Below are 6,723 nucleotides of genomic sequence, written 5' to 3' on the forward strand. Positions count from 1 at the left end.
GTTCACCTTGACAGAATGCCCACTGACAGAAAGTCCAAAAAAAAAAATCTGTGAATCGACCTTTTATTTGTTTTATTGCAAAACATTTTTAGGAAATACTCCAATAGTATCTGCAACTTTGTACCATAAAAAGAAGGAAAAAAAAAAAACATTAAAAAAAAGAAATACACCTGAGCGGGTTTGACGGTCAGCTCGGATACAAAACTTGATGCAACTGAGTATTAATCAACCTTAGCGACTACGGAAAGTGAAAACAGAATTCAAATTGAATTTAAAATAAACACGTGAGGCCGCTCGAAGCAAAAATCTCCATATTCTCGGAATCATTACCAACATCATTATACAATTTTCAAACCAGCGTTTATGGCCATGAAATAAATACTCCAAGTGTGTGCATTTAATGGCTGTATCCAGGACAGAGCTGGACCCCCAATAAAAAGGACCCTCGGGCCACCGAGAAGCTCAATCACTCGCTGCCTGCACGTCTGCGTGGTGCCACATGACCAACCAGCTCGCCATCGGATGAAATGTCCTAACAAAATCTTAACTCCGTTTTTGACCAGAATTATTTCAGATACTTGTAGAGCACATCCCCAAAACATCTAAAATATAAACATTAATCTCACAGACGCTATGAATAAGCAGTCCCTCAGGAGGACAGGTTAGAGGTGAAGCAGTGAACGGAAAGCATGTGGTGTCCCTTCCAGAGTCTCACGGTAAATTTGAATTGAATATATTTTTCTCATGAAAAATGCGTTTCTGAGCGGATTTGCATGAAAATTATCTTCATTAAACGTGTAGCTGCACCAGAAGGTCCCAAAAGTGAAAACAGAAATCAACTAGAACTTAAGACAGCCTCGTTATATGGCATGGAAACGGATGGAAGCCCATGGAAGCTTCCCCTCACTGCAATGCATTCCACACAGACCGAGGATATAAACATTCAATTTTCACAAAACTTGATGCAACTGAGTGTTAATCAACCTTAGCGATGATGAAAAGTGAAAACAGAATTTAAATTGAACTTGAAATAACCGCGCGAAGCCGCGTTGAAGTCAGCGGACCTCGTGTTGACAATAAACAAGGCCAGACACACACAGGTAATGAGAAACTAGTTGGTCGAATTAAATCTTCTCAATAATCCCTATGAAACCCATTATGCATTATAGCCGTCCGATGCTTTCCTATAGGCCATTCGACCAATCGGTCATTTTGCACTTCATGACCCTGTAACCTTGACCCCGAGGCAAAAATGCGAAAAAGGGCTCAGACGATCAAAAGAGAGCAACTAGTATTATCATCGTGTCAGGTTATAACTCAATCGGCCGAGACGTCCAGGAGGAGATAGAAAAATAAAAATTGATGGACGGACATCGAATGGTTATATTTGGTCAGCGAGCTGACCTAAAAACTATAAACATTACTTTATTTGGTTTTCCTCCAATAAGATTTGTTTTTTGTTTTTTGCAGATATCGTCCATGAGCCTAGACTTTGCATATAAAAAGCATAACAATAACAATAAAAATAGAATCAATGCTTTTTTGCAAGCTTACTTTGTATAATTTCCTGGTCTCTTGATGGAAAGCCCACTGAAGGAAAGTCAAACAAACAAAGTCAGTGAATCGACATATTTTTGAGCAATTTTTTTATTTATTGAGCAAATACACAACTTTCAATTGAAAGAGAGAGAAAAAAAGTAAGAAAACATTAAACATTATAAATAGATAAAACAATTACTTTTGGGGTTTTCTGCCAATAACAAGATCAAAAAAAAATTGTTTTTTTTTGCAAATATCGTCCATGAGCCAAAACATTGTACATCAAAGCATAATATATTTTTGCAAGTGAACCGTTTCAGTTCCCAGGTCTTTTGGACCAGGGTTATGTAGTCATATCGATGTTTGTCCATGCATCCTAGGGTTTCAACTGAGTTTCCTGTTTGGAGTGATTTTCAATATTTTTGATTGCCAGACAGGTGGACAGAGTAAAAAATAAAAAAATAAAAAACTCGCTCCTCTGTGCACATGTGCAATCGGGATGAATTCAGAGACAAAGTAGTTAATTGCAGGTTTGTTTTCCGATTAGTCTTCAAAATATAATGATCAATTTAAATCAAGTTGTTCCTCAATCATAAACTGATGTTAATGGCACAGACGGACGGACTGACATGAACCAGTTGCTTAAACCCGCTTTTCACTTTGCGTGGACGGGAAATATAATATCAGCGAACATGACGATTTGTAAGTAAGTGGATGGGTAAATAAATGAGTGTTGAAAGAATGTACATTTTGATAAACAAAATGAAACAAATGTTAAAACGACAAAGGAAAGAAAGTTGAACCATAGTTTGGTTTTTACTTGAGAAAAATAATTTCAATTTGCAAACAATTTAAAGCAAAATTTGACCTATTTAGCATTTACATCTGAAACTAGAACGGGCACTCAAAGAGCGCATACCTTCGCCGCCACTACTTTTTTTGTTCTTGGTATGAGTGTGGGGAACTGGTTTCATATGAATGGTCTTATGAAACAAACCACATATCTATAATGTCATGACTCCCCCCCCCCCGACTTTCGGGGGCTACGGACTAAACAACAATCAACTCACGTCGTTTTGGCGAGTCTTCACTCGCAAGCTCGGTGAATACGTTTCTACAAGAGAAGGTAATCTCGTTTGATGCTGGTTTCATGCAAATCGAATAAGAATTGACTGAGTTATGCCGAAAACCGCATATTTTTCAAGGGCGTGACCCCCCCCCCCCGACATTTTACCCCAAACGGTGACATGTGTTATGACGTCATTCTGTCACAAGATTGGGCATTAAATTCTGAAGATTTTGGTGCTGGGTTCATATAAAGCAGACAAGAATTGACCGCGTTATGACAAAAACCGCATATTTTTCAAGGTCGTGACCCCCCTGACCTTTGACCCCTAACCGGTAACAAGAGTATGGGCGTCATTGTGTCATATTGCATATCACAAGATGAGGCATTGAATTCTGAACATTTTGGGGTTAGTTGCATGCAAATTGAATAAAAATTGACCGTGTTATCGTAAAAAGACGATTTTGACCTTTTCGTGACCTTGACCTAGACCTTTGAGCTGAACGATCCCAAAATCTAATCGAATGCTTCCTGGCTAATAACCAATCATCCCACCAAATTTCATGCAATTCGGTTTAATACTTTTTGAGTTATACGAATCACAAGATTACAAATAAATAAATAAATACACGCCGACCAAAACATAACCTTTCGCAGAATGCGAAGGTAACAAGAGAAGGTAATCTCGTTTGATTCTGGTTTCATGCAAATTGAATAAGAATTGACTGAGTTATGCCGAAAAGCGCATATTTTTCAAGGGCGTGACCCCCCCCCCCCGACATTTTACCCCAACCGGTGACATGTGTTATGACGTCATTGTGTCACAAGATTGGGCATTAAATTCTGAACATTTTGGTGCTGGGTTCATGTAAAGCGGACAAGAATTGACCGCGTTATGACAAAAACCGCATATTTTTCAAGGTCGTGACCCCCCTGACCTTTGACCCCTAACCGGTAACAAGAGTATGGGCGTCATTATGTCATATTGCATATCACAAGATGAGGCGTTGAATTCTGAACATTTTGGCGTTAGTCGCATGCAAATTGAATAAAAATTGACCGTGTTATCGTAAAAAGACGATTTTGACCTTTTCGTGACCTTGACCTTGACCTTTGACCCGAACAATCCCAAAATCTAATCGAATACTTCCTGGCTAATAACCAATCATCCCACCAAATTTCATGCAATTCGGTTTAATACTTTTTGAGTTATACGAATCACAAGCTTACAAACAAACAAACAAACAAACAAACAAATAAACAAACAAACAAACAAACAAACAAACAAATACACGCCGACCAAAACATAACCTTTCGCAGAATGCGAAGGTAATGATGGTGCGTGATGCTGGGAACCCTGGTTAAGATCGCAAACACGTATTTGTCTACATATGTATTTGTAGTTCCCTTTGTTTATTAATATCTGTAGTAGTTCATCTGAAAGTACACAGATGTATACTAATTTGTCTGCATGCGATTTACATGCAAGGTCCACTATGAGCATTGGATGATAGTTTAAAAAGCAAATCGTATAATATACGAACTGTACTTCCAAATGTTTGTACACTAATCTTTCACGGCCGAACTGTCGCACCTAGAGCCCCCAAATTTGGGGTGTCGGTACTTCAGGATCTGGGCAAGGTTTAAAGATTACCACCCCTCCCCCACACACATAAAATACCCCCTCTTCCTGCACAAGGAAGTTCTCTCTATGCATGTTTGTGTTGGTCTTAAAATAATCATCGGAAATAGACGATTGGACCAATCTCCACCAGATTTTGTATACGTGCTGTGCTGGGGGTACTCAGGTTCAGGTTATGGGCAGAACCCACCCCCGCACAAGGCAATTCTCTATGTATGTATTTACACGTCTGAAAAATCAAGAAACTGACCTCAAATATGGAAATGAGGCCATTTGGCCCATCACTGCCATTGTGCACTCTCAGGTTAATTGTGCGTTATATTTTCACAGCCGAACAATAGCCCCAACAGCCCCAAATTTTGGGTGTAGGTACTTCCAAATCTGGAAAAGGTTATACACTCTCACCAGTTGGCCTTTAAGGCCGTTTCAAGGCCACTATAAGGTGTATATTAGGATGTGGGCTCAGGCAGCAATGCCGCTAACCAGCAGGCAAAAGGTAACTGAGGCCAATAACTCCATAGTTTTTCAATGTCCAACACATCCTGAAACCACTGCCAATTATTATAAATATAATCTTATAAGTAATTTCAAGTAGTTGGGGTCCCCAGCACTGCATGGGGGGAAAAAAGTACCCAACGAGTAAAAAAATAAATAAAATTAAAACTGGTAAACCAGTAATCCCGGGCTTCAAGGCGTGCCTCCATTTTAACAAATTTCAACACCATCACCCTGTCACATGATATGGGTTTTCCGAGTTAGAAAGTTAGTTCAAGTCTGCAATGGGGCCCAGCTACGGGGTCCCTCATGTTATATCAATGAAGGATTGAAAAGCCCCTAGCAATATATGATAAAGAAAGAAACCACATTGGACAAATCGAGGCTGGACAAATTTTCAAGTCCCCAAAAAAGTCCAATAACTCCACATTTGCATATTAATGTAAATGGCGAACTTGTAGAACGTTAAAATATCTTCCAGAATATGTGGTCACTTTTTGTCTATCTTCTTTGGTTTTCATTTTACGACATGTCAAAAATGGGTGATTTTCAACTTTGGGGGGCTCTGGGGCCTCCCTGGGGTAAAATACAGACATAGCGTAAACATATTTGGAATCTCCTCTTCAAGGCCTATCAGAATCTGTCATTAAATTTTTTCAACTCTCATTTGCATATTTGGCATATTTAATGAGGCGAATCGGCATCATTTTAATCATATAAATTATGTAACGATTTCGACGAAATTAACAACTTAACATTCCAATGGAACCTCACAAATGCGTGCAAAAGTTTGAGGCTGTCCTATTACCCCTTCTGGAGAAGATGTTTTTAGGTTTTGGAGAAAATCCAATATGGCCGCCATACCACGTGACCGACGTCATCAAAATTTTCAAAGTATAAACAGCAAGTGGAGAGTTATTCAGGTGTTAAGTTTCATTGAATTTCATCAAAGCATTGTTTTCATTTAACGACATTTCAAAAATGGGTGATTTTAAACTTTGGGGGTCTCTGGGGCCTCACTGGGGTCAAGTCCAGACATGGTATAAACATATTTGGAGTCCCCTGTTAATGACCTATCTAAATCTGTCATTAAATTTTTTCAACTCTCATTTGCATATTTTGCATATTTAATGAGGTGAATCGGCATCATTTTAATCATATAAATTAAATAACGATTTTGACCAAATTAACAACTTAACATTCACATGGAATATTGGACATGTGTGCAAAAGCTTGAGGCTGCTGGGTTATCCCTTCTGGAGAAGAAGATGTTTTTAGGTTTTGGAGAAAATCCAATATGGCCGCCATACCACGTGACCTACGTCATCAAAATTTTCAAACTATAAACTTCAGGTGGAGAGTTATTAAATGGTTAAGTTTCATTGAATTTCATCCAAGCGTTGTTTTCATTTTATGACATTTCAAAAATGTGTCATTTTCAACTTTGGGGGGCGCTGGGGGCTCACTGGGGGCAAATACAGACATAGTATAAATATATTGGGAGTCCCCTGTTTATGTGCTATCTAAATTTGTCATTAAATTTTTTCAACTCTCATTTGCATATTTTGCATATTTAATGAGGCAAATCGGCATCATTTAAAATCAAATGAAATATGTAACGATTTCGACCAAATTAACAAATTAACATTACCATGGAACTTAGCAAATGTGTGCAAAAGATTGAGGCTGTCAGATTATCCCTTCTGGAGAAGAAGATGTTTTTAGGTTTTGGATAAAATCCAATATGGCCGCCATACCACGTGACCTACGTCATCAAATGTTTCATAGTATAAACTTCAGGTGGTGAGTAATTATCCTGTTAAGTTTCGTTCAATGTCATCGAACAGTTTTCCCTCCAGATCCACCACAAAATCGGTCAGTAGAACATAAAAACGCCTTTAATAATAATACTAACTATTTCAATAGAGCTTCAGCCATGCTTGAAGCCCTAATGAGCCAGGGAAAGACTTGCACACTCAAA

This window comes from Eptatretus burgeri, chromosome 4, assembly GCF_056783735.1.
Source record: "Eptatretus burgeri isolate ZD-2024b chromosome 4, Ebu_testis_v1, whole genome shotgun sequence".
Classification (NCBI taxonomy): domain Eukaryota; kingdom Metazoa; phylum Chordata; class Myxini; order Myxiniformes; family Myxinidae; genus Eptatretus; species Eptatretus burgeri.